The sequence below is a fragment of the Triturus cristatus genome, chromosome 3_1, assembly GCF_964204655.1.
Source record: "Triturus cristatus chromosome 3_1, aTriCri1.1, whole genome shotgun sequence".
Lineage (NCBI taxonomy): Eukaryota > Metazoa > Chordata > Amphibia > Caudata > Salamandridae > Triturus > Triturus cristatus.
This window is the reverse complement of record NC_140583.1, coordinates 585,177,039-585,187,882: the sequence shown is the minus strand read 5'-3', so window position 1 is coordinate 585,187,882 and position 10,844 is coordinate 585,177,039. Positions and strand designations below refer to the sequence as shown.

Below are 10,844 nucleotides of genomic sequence, written 5' to 3'. Positions count from 1 at the left end.
AAGTTTGTATTCCATCATTATGGGTTCTGGAGTAGTGTACTACTTGCTGAAAAAGCGCTTCAATACCTCATCATGTTTAGCAAGCACTATATAAATGCAAACCTTTTCCCTCTTCTATCCCTCCACTATCCTTCTCAATCCAAAGTAGCGTGCTACTCGCCAAAAAAGTGATTCAGAGCCTCATCAGGGGTAGTAAGCGCTGTATAAATGCAATTACAATACAATTACAATACAACATTTTAAAAACTATTTTATAAGTATTATTCTGTGGAAGATGTCAATAAAATAAAATAAAAAATGTGCTAATGCTGCACTAATTGCGAAATTGTGGTAAAACTGCTGAATTATCACTTTTGCTTGGCTGCAAAAGGATAAGCAAAACACCTTATTAAATATGACATGCATACATAAAACATCAGCAAATTTATAGAAAGCACGTCCCCCTAGTAGGTCAGGATATACATACTTAGTGGCCAGACTTCCCTTGCACTCACTCCCCGTCATCAAAGATGAGACTTCTAAGAGCAGGCCAGACAGGGTTCAACAAATACACCTGTGCCTCTCTATTGGGGTGCAACCATGAAATATCTTCTGATGGCGATCCGACCCATCTCAAATACCTGGTGTGTGGTCCATAGTGCAAAGCCAGACAGTACTGGCTGTCCTACATGGACCAGCTTCAGGGCACCACAGGTTTACTGCATCTCGCTCTTCAGTGAGGTATTAGGACCACCCAGGAGGATGGACTGGGCCATCAAACCCACTTTCGAGGCTGGATATCACACAGGTACACCCTAAAAGAGTATCAGGTTAGACACCCACTTTCTCACATGGCTCACAGTTCACTGTGCCCATGCTCAACAAGTGTGTGTAGACCTCCTTAAGACCCAGAAATTCATAATGTGATTGCGTGCCTTGAACTAGTGTATTGAGGATGCAAGACCATCCCATGTCCCCTTCACCTGGCGCACATCCATCAGGAGTGCAGATTATGTGATTTTCTTGTATTATAAGGAAATTAGCATACAATCTCTTCATACAAACATTTCTTTTATTATCTTACTGTGATCGCGCTGTGGCGCCACCTGGCTCCTGAAAGAAGAAATTGCCCAGGGGCTCTATGGTCATCATTTATTGCAGTTGAGATGTGACTTCTTATTTTCACAGTCAGAACCAGCAGACACTCTGAGCAGCCGCGTCCTGATCAGGAACGTCTAACTGCCACTAAAACAATTAAAGGGGAAACAAGTTTTAAGACACATCTAAGTTTTCTACCTTGAAAATCCTTTGACTGTGTATTGTAAAATGTTTATTTTATGGAGTTCTGGAGTGCAACAGGAATATAGCTTGGATTTACTCACAAATCCAACAAAAATAAACCTTCACTGATGGTTTTACCTTGTACTATGAGGAACAAGTTAAAAAGAACATTTAATTCATCTCAGAGATTTGTGATCTTATAAAGGAAGTCAACTTCTGTTCTTGATCCTCTCTAAAATATGGTTTGGGTGCTACATATAATTAGTGTTTTAATATAACCCATCTGTCACTTCACAGCTGCTTTTAGTGTTTCTAAGCATGAATGTGTCAAGCGTGACAATAATTTGAAGGAGTCTGCCACCAGCCGTTGTCCTTCCATTACTTCAACATTTTGAAATACTGTATATGGTTTCACTAGGCTTCGATATATCAGAACCAGTTTCGGGGTTGGGGGACAGGCAGGAGCTACTGTGCCTCAAGATTGGTTGTTGAGGCAGTGACGGCTTGCAGTGGGAGTGCTGCGGGGCGGTGGGCAGGGTGGGGTAGTGGAGTCAGACATACAACCTCCATGAGTAAAACAAGTAAATAAATAAATAAAACTTTGCCAACTCGGCAATGCAGCGGGCGCAAGGTAAATAGTTGTATTTATTCATTTGCTTTATTCGTCGACGTCATATGTCTGACTGCACTACCCCCTCCCACACTACCCCTCCCCCGCCCCGCCCCACCGCCCTCAGCACTCCCACTGTGAGCTGCCACTGGGTTGAGGTCGTTTGTCACTGATGTTTTGGGGCCCATCCTATGATGACTCTTCAAACTGGGCCGACCCCTGCCACACTTGTCTCTCAGGGAGGCAGGGGTGAGCAGCCATAGGTTCCTTAGGGATGTAGTGTGGAGGTGTTTGAGCTCAGTACTCAGTGAATTACCAAGAAACACAATAATAATATTGCACAGCTTCTTACAAAAAAGAAAGTACTTTAACCACAGCTATACTAAATACTACCCATTTCAACAAATATACACGTCAGTGATCCTGAGTGATCTGCCTTGTAGGTTACACAATCACCTGCTCCCTCTCTGTTCTCAACAGGACAGTTTTTTTAGCTCACGGGTCTCTGGCACACTGGTGACCAGAATTTTGTGAGTCGATGTTCAGTACATTCAGGAAATGTGCACAGTTAAACTGCGCTCAGTCCTTTTTGGTATTTTACCCCTCCTTGGGTAGACAATATCCTTCAGGTCTCTAAGGTGCTGTTATGTACCAACAAAGCCCTCCCGTGCAAATTGACAGGATCCACAGGGAGCTTGCTGGTCTTTGCATGTGTATTGGGCTCAGGTTTCATGTGGCAGAGTGTCTGCCCATCCCTTCCGGCAGAGGGAGGAATGGCAGTCCCAATCAGGTTAGCACAGGTATCGCCTGTAGCAGTTCTTTGGCAGTGCAGCATCTCTTGATCAGGTCCAGCCCGTGATTCGAGCGTCAGCTGTCTAGGTCACTCGTGTCCCTACGCAGACAAAACATTGGTGTAGCCCCATGCAGTCAGACAGATGCAGCCCCCTGACCCTTTGACAATGTGGTAGATGCAAGGTAGGTATGCAGGTATTTGGTACTCTGGAAGATGCAACCCCTTTCCGAGCCTACGGCACTCTGGCATATGCAGCAAAATGGGTCTGATGAGGAGTATGCTGTTGCAGTTCTCAATAGGAACTGGGTGAGTGACTGAGGGTAATGGGGGCACTGGCATTTGGCTACTTCCTAGATCACATTCGAGCAGTCTGCTTCTTCATGGATCTCCTGTCACCACTGGGGGCGTGCTGGGCCCCATTTCTCCAAGATAGACTCTCCTGCTTCAGGGGCAGGAAGATAAATTTGTCTATCAGCAGGGAGGCAGGCGTACAGGCACTTCAGGGCAGACCCACAGCTACTGCAGCGTAAAGTACAGACTTCATGTGAGTTCGCCTCACCTCGAGGAGACTGGCTATCAGGCAGACACCAGCCTCGATTGCAAAGACGTCTTTTCAGCTATCTGTGAAGCACTACCTTCGTTGGTCATAAACGACTTGGAACTGGAACATGGTGGGGTGGTTTGGGTCCCACTTTTATACACAACTTCTAGGCTGGGAATGTGGGTCCACTGTTCAAACAGTAAAACTGTTTTGAGGTGGTTCTCCTTTCAATTTTCCTTTCTAGGCGCTTTGGTATCACTGGGACTGGCTCCATCCTGGAGAACCTACAACAGAGACACAAAGAGGTGTGTGATTTCTGCACCTGGCTGTCTTCAGCCAAACTGAAGGAGGAATCATGGAAAGACAAAGGGGCAGAGCTCACCTAGAGTCTCCCTCACCTGCAGCCGCACCTAATATCCATCAAAGGGCAGTGCTCGGAAAACTGATCATAAGCTTCTTGGTAACCAAAGAGGTCAGAGCTGTCTCTCTTCTCTCATTTCAGGGTATGGATCTCCTCCCCCAGCTACAAGAATGCAATGAAAACTTTTATAATCCATTACTCTGACTCAGCCACACACCATACATGTGCTACACTCAATACATAGACATGCTTCCACACAGGATGTCATCATAAGGCCTGTGCACACATATAGGAAAATTTTACACCAGTGGGCCTGTGCGACCCAGATAAAAAGACCTGGTCATATTATAAATTTTTACTAACCACAGTAGTCTGCCACCACCGCTCAATGCACTTTAACCAGGACAGGGACAGCAGACAACTGTTAGTACTAAAGGCATGGTTAGTGCGCCCCTCTAGGTCACAGTGTCAGCCCTGGACTTCTCTTAGTTAGGGACAAGCATAGGTATTTGTGTATATGCATGGATTAGCATAACACCAGGAGCAAAATACAAAAGTAAGGTAACCAAATATACCAACAGTTGAAAACTGAGGGCAGAGGAACACGCCTGTATGCATGCCTGGGACATTCCTGTCCCAACACCATAATTTAAAAAAAGAACCTTTAAAATATTTATTTTTAGGTATACATTTCCAAAAGACAGGTCTTTAAATTGTAATGAACGGCTATTTTTTTATTTTGAAGATGTTAATGAAAATGTATTGCAGTGTGTTGTGGTGTTTGAGGAAGCAAATAGAGCGAATTTAGTTTGCAGTCAGCAAAAGTAGCAAAGAAAAGTTTGGCTAGTCTTCTAGCCATGCTTATGATGTGAGTAGGCAGAGCAGGTGGCCAGTCAGAAGGTCTTCGTGTCCACAACTATCTGTAATCAATAGATATCCATCTGATAATGTCTAGAATGGAAGATATCAATAGATGACCTAGCTCTGTCCCAATTGCATGACAGTGTATAATGACACAGTAATATAGTGTATGAAACAAATATCCGTATTACTCTCTGCAATGCCCGGAACAGGAGGTACTCATCTCATCTGTTACTTTTACAAGCCGAAGCAAACAATAGGTTTTCCCTTGCTTGAGAACGCTGGGGATGAACTTTACATTGGCATCCACAGAAGCGGCATTGTACCACAGTTGTCATAGAAACCTCTCGTGGGATGTTTTTTTTTTTCCAGTGATGTGGTATGTTCTTGGCTTCTCCAAATGTCTTTCCACATCCCACTTTTCCTGTACAAAATATATTTTCCCTGGGCTTGACTAATAAAAGGAGACTGCGTTTTTTATAACCATTTTCCTTGTCAGATAACCTACGGTATACTCAGAATATTTTTAACTTCAATCGTAGGGTAATGGATTCTTTCTTGTTATTGTTGTATTCTCTTTGGGAAATGAAAAGTCTGTATCACGTCCCTCGCTTCCCAGTTCCTCCAGTCTAGACACGCTTAAAATATGTAGCTTCTTCTCATGGGACACGTGTGTTAAATCAGCTGCCATGGTCGTAGCCCTCCACTGGAAGCGCTCCAATCATGCGGAATTGTTCTAGGATTGTGTTCTAATAGTCTATACCTGACGTGACGTGTACGCATCACCGTACGATGTAAATGACACTTAAAACGACGAGTCAATATCTAAATTGTGTTCACTTTCGTCCATTACTCCCCAAGCACTGGGCAGTGTCACTTAGAAAGTTGAATGAAATGAACCACCTCTGGATTTCTGTGTGTTCCCTAAAACCGAGGAGTCAGTTCAAGGATAGTTTTGGAACTCTTTACCTCACTAGGTGGCATATCATCAACGGCCAGCGATAATTATCGCTGCCCGTGTTTAGCGTGCACAATAATAACGCCGCCTATCGCCGGATTCTATCGCCCGGTGAGCGCACTATCAGCAAGGCGTATCGCCGAGGCGATAGGAATCCCGGCAATAGCGGCGATAAGGGACAATAGCACAGGATTACCTGCGATAAAAAAGCAGCAATAGTAAAAACATTGGTGATAGGGAGATGTGGACTCAGCATGACGATCCACCTCCCATGTTAAACATGGCTAAGTCAAAGAATTAGCAGGCGTAATGAACCGGCGATATAGCCGGTTAGCGCTACTTTTAATGTCGCTAGGTCGGTTAGCGATTCCCTTGTTGATAGGGAGATCCTTAGTTAGCGATTATTTTCACTGTATTTCTCACGGGAACGCCTACCTCGCATCTCATTAGCGATGCGAGGCGAGGCGAAAAGAAAATGGGTGCTAAAGCATGGATTCACGCGTTAGCGTGTCCATGCTGATAGGTCGATAAAATTATCGCCGCTTTTCGTCCAAAAACGGACGCGAAAGCGGCGATAATATTACCGCCGGCCCTTGATGATATGCCCCTACGTAAAATGATTTAATTCCACAAAGTTGGTAGATTTATTCATTAATCATTTCGCTACACCTGTACTCAATGTGGCGTCCATGTCAAGACACAATCATCTTTGCAAAACGTTTGTGTAATGAAAGCAAACTTTATTGTCTCTTGCCACTGTTATACGTGGGAATTGTCGGGCATATTATTAAGAAACGGCGCTAAAATTATCACCGCTTTAGCGGCAGAAAACTGCCGCTAAAGCGGCGATAATGGGCTTGATAATATGCCCTTGAGAATTCCCATAGAAGGCCATGTTCTGGTGTCAACATGGGCTTCTATTGGAATTCTCTGCGGCATATTATCAAGCCCATTATCGCCGTTTTAGCGGCAGTTTTCTGCCGCTAAAACGGCAATAATTTTAACGCAGTGCTTGATAATATGCCCCTCTATTACCTTGATAACCCTGGCTTGTAAATCACTCAGGGACATACTATCAAGGACAGCGTTAAAATTATCGCAGCTTTAGCGGCAGGAAACTGCCGCTAAAGCGGCGGTAATGGGCTTGATAATATGCTGCAGCGAATTCCAATAGACGCCCATGTTCACACCAGAACATGGGCTTCTATAGGAATTCTCTACGGCATATTATCAAGTCCATTATCGCCGCTTTAAGCGGCAGTTTCCTGCCACTAAAGCGGCGATAATTTTAACAAAGTGCTTGATAATATGCCCCTCTATTACCTTGATAACCCTGGCTTGTAAATCACTCAGGGGCATATTATCAAGGACAGCGTTAAAATTATTGCCGCTTTAGCGGCAGGAAACTGTCGCTAAAGCGGCGGTAATCGGCTTGATAATATGCCGCAGCGAATTCCAAGAGACACCCATGTTCACACCAGAACATGGGCTTCTATAGGAATTCTCTACGGCATATTATCAAGCCCATTATCGCCGCTTTAAGCGGCAGGTTCCTGCCGCTAAAGCGGCGATAATTTTTACACCGTCCTTGATAATATGCCCCTCAGTAAGTTAAGCCATCGATGTTAAAATGCGTATTCCGCTTGTAGCTCACAGATTTGAACCCTAGCAGGGTTGTCTCAGCCTTTCATCCTCCATAGTACTACTACTGAGTCGGTTAACAGTAAAATCTGAGAATCATAGCACTAAAAAAGGCAACATGCAGTGTCAATTGTCACATTAAAGGAGGTATTTTGTACTATTTTTATGTACTTGTTACAGATGCCCCCAGTACAGACAATACCACAAGGGGGTAAGTATACATAGTGGCTGTCCCGTATATTGTCTGAAAGGTCACGATGACACTTCCCGTTGCTCCAGGGGGTAAGGTCACCTCATCTACCTTCTTAGACCTCATACCAGAGAGGTCGGTCATACCTTCACATCACTGTGGTCATCTCAGACTCACCTCAGAGGATCCGAAGTGGGGCATGCATGAAACATTCAAGTGTGGTATGGGAATCCAACAATAGCTTGCTTTGCAGGAACTAAGAAGGGAACAGAAATAATGAGCATTAAAATAAAAAAACGAATTTGCAAAAAGCTTTATTTTGAACTGAAAATAAGCCTTGATTGGCCTGTTTATTTATAATCATTTTTTTATCTACATTCCTTGTGCTATGAACGGCGCGTGAACAGTTTTATATACAACACAAAACGACATAAAATAGCATAACCTAAAAAAAATACAGCGTAACTTTCTGGGGAGTACCAATAACGGTCTCGTTTTTGATCCTCTACTCCCATCCATTGGGCGTCCAGATGTGCAGCCACTTGGCAGCCTGTCCATAATCTGTATCGGGACTCCAGCCGCCTCACTAATCTACTTTGACAGATTTCATAAACAGGCCATCCTATGCAGACACGTTTGGTCGCTGCATGAATTCTCTGTTTGTTTTTCTTGTCGATGGCTTTCGATAAGAAGACTCAGGATGTGTCCACTTTTTTCGCTTGCTTTTCCTTTTCTTTTTTTCTCCTTCAACAATAGGGTCGAAAAAAAATCCAGCACCGCCCCAGTCCCAATGGTCTTTGGTCCCCTGCTGCCTCATTTCCTGGTTTTTGATCCAGACATCCCTCTTTTGTTTTCGCAGTGCCTGCTCAGCGCGTGTCGGTGCTGTGGCCACCGAGCAAATATTTTGTGTCACCCACCCCCGTCGCCGCTGCCGCTGATGGACGGCTGGCTTCCTGAGGGCGGCAGGTCGCCACTTAGCTGCGCCGCCCTCGCAGGAAGAGATAGCGGGCCTGCGCCTGTACCAACGGAACCTGCGGGAAATCCCTGCAGAGGGCAGATTGTGCGCGCCTGGCCTTGGAATGCATGCGTGAGGTGTTTTATAGAGCTGCAATAGAGACTTCCTGTTGGGAGGATGAAATCCCAACGGGTTTTTGTTACATCCAGCGACACGTGGACTCCCTCGTCCTGCACAGTCGCTCAGTCAGTCACACAAACATACTATCTCAGAGGAAGTTCTGGGATTTAAAGATAAGCCCTCTCCGACGAGAGCTGGCACGCGGCACATCCTTTTAACTCTTCTGACAGTCAAGAGAAAGTTGCAAACGCTGTCAGTTGAATGGGTACTCACGCCCCTCTTGAATGACGAGCGGCCTAATTAATGGGCCTCCTAAATGAAGCAGCCTTGATCGGTAGAAGTCAAGTGCTGCCGCCTCAGAGAATATGAAACCTGAGAAGGAGGCAGAGTCACAAGGGGCCTGTGTTGGGCAGCAGAGTGACGTGCACATGCTTGTGTGCACGACTCTGCTTTAAATTCACTTCTTTTTTTGTATCATAACCATCTTAATCTATTTTCCAGCAGTATTTTACACTTCAGGTAGCTAGGTTTCAGAACCTAATTATAGATTGGGCGTTAGATAAAACTAGGTTAAGACCAACATAGGTCAGAATTTTTGAGTTTTTATAATAGAACTGCAGTAATGGCTTAAATAAAGTTCCGCTTCAAAGTGCTGCAGGCCTTAACATCCTTTAAGAAGACATTTCTACACTAGTATTAGAGAAACGAAAAGTAGTTTAAAGCATCCTGCAGCGATCTGCATTCAGCCTGCAGATCAAAACACAGTGGAAGGGAGGATTCGGCCATTCATGTGTCTGAAGTCGATACAAAAAGGTAATTGTACCATCCAGAATAGCTATGCTTAAAAGCATGGTGGGTTGTGTATTAAGTGTTGCAAGGAAAGAGGCATTATATTTTTTTAGGAAAGAACAAAGCATGTTTGAGGTTCTCTGTTCTCACATTCATTTAAATCCAGGTCTTAGCTCAAGCTTTAACAAGCATTCGGCCGCACGGCCGAAAACGAAAGTAATAGCGATCGCGATCCAAGCGAAAGTGATCGCGATCGCTTGGACGGGAGAGCTGTGTGGCACGCACGCCAGTGGTGCGCGCGCAGCAGTGATTGGCGGCTGCGCGCGTGCACGTTCACGTGCACTGTAGCTTTAGGCCACGGCAGCACTTTGAAAAACTCAGTTATAAAATGTCTCTTCGAGCCTTTGGCTCGCGAGACCTAAAAACGGTACATAGAGTTATGTCAACAAGCCAGGTTGGCACCGTGGATATTTGAGCTTGGAACCCAAGGACAGGCTCCCTCCAAACTGAGATGCTAAACTTATGGGTGGGATTCATTTATCCAGCATTTCACAGACTCCCCATGGGAATATGCAAGCATCCCTTGCTATTAGCATCACTCAGCCTTCTTTCTCTTATCTCACCAGAATGTTAGAAGAAGTTGGTGTAGATGGTTCAGTTGTAGCATTGGCCAGTGGGTTGCTTTCAAAGCAATGCCACCACTAGTATTTCAAGTATATTTGATGCAAGCTATTCTGATATTGTGTGATATGTCTTTGAATAAACATGTTCTGTACTCACTAACGTGAAACCTTACTACCATGGCAACTTCTCAAACACAAGCAAGCAGATCTGATGATGGGAATGTGGTAGGAGTGAGTATGAGGGTGGGAAAGTGGTTATATAGTTTGAGAGTCGTTATCTAGTTTTAAAGTGGTTATCTAGCGTTCTGGATTGCACAGAATAAATCACAGAATAGAACCAGGCGACATATATCTATTTACCGTATACTGTCGGACCTGGCACTTCCTGTAGGGGCACCCCAGACTGTTGCCTCCTTGAGCTGAACCCTTGTTTTTAGGTCGAGCTCTGGGAGGCATGCTGTATTCAGGTATGGACCTTTGTGTGTGTTTGTTCTCTGCAGCCGTGATGTGCTGGATTAACTAGCTTCCTTCACCAAACCCGAGGTGAAATGGGCAGCAGAAGAAACTACAGAGGTGAAGGTGTGTGAAGACAACATCAACATATTGAAATTGGCTACCACGAAATTCTTTCCGAGGGTGCCTACAATGTTAGTAATTCTTACAGGGAATAACTGCCTGTATTTCCGTCCAACATTAAACATTTCATTCTGAGCGCTAACATTTGTTACTATTACGCTGCCATGGAACCTCTGCAGTTCCCATCTTTATCAATATAATGAAAATACTGACATATTTAACTTGCCTCCATGAATCATATCAGATTGCTGATTTAATTGTCGTTCTTATCAGCATGTTGACTTACTGTTACTTTCTAGTCCATTTTTGCCTCCGTATGCGTCCCTTTTGTTTATTTTAAATTTTTTAAGTTGTGATTTATTCGAAGATGATATAAGACCCTTTCATGCTCAAATCTTGCTCAAACCACATATTTTCTCTTTGAAGTGACTTCTAGGCAGTTGTAATGTAGGTCTTGGTATTGATACCAGACGTTCAAATTCTCTGATCATGATTTAATAGGACTGCAACATATGATTTTTCACTTTCTAGATTAAATAAGTCTCAATTTTTGCTTTTCGTTGGTC

The 10,844-nt window shown here is 44.2% G+C and overlaps 1 long non-coding RNA gene across 1 annotated transcript; it reads right to left on the bottom strand.

Annotated features, from left to right (window-relative positions):
• Positions 1-1,125: 1,125 nt before the first annotated feature.
• LOC146860590 (uncharacterized) lies at positions 1,126-8,046 on the bottom strand. Its single transcript, XR_014979181.1, has 3 exons — positions 7,725-8,046; positions 7,393-7,471; positions 1,126-1,224 (listed from the first exon to the last, which is right to left on the bottom strand). It is a non-coding gene; the product is annotated as an uncharacterized LOC146860590 (long non-coding RNA).
• Positions 8,047-10,844: the final 2,798 nt, after the last annotated feature.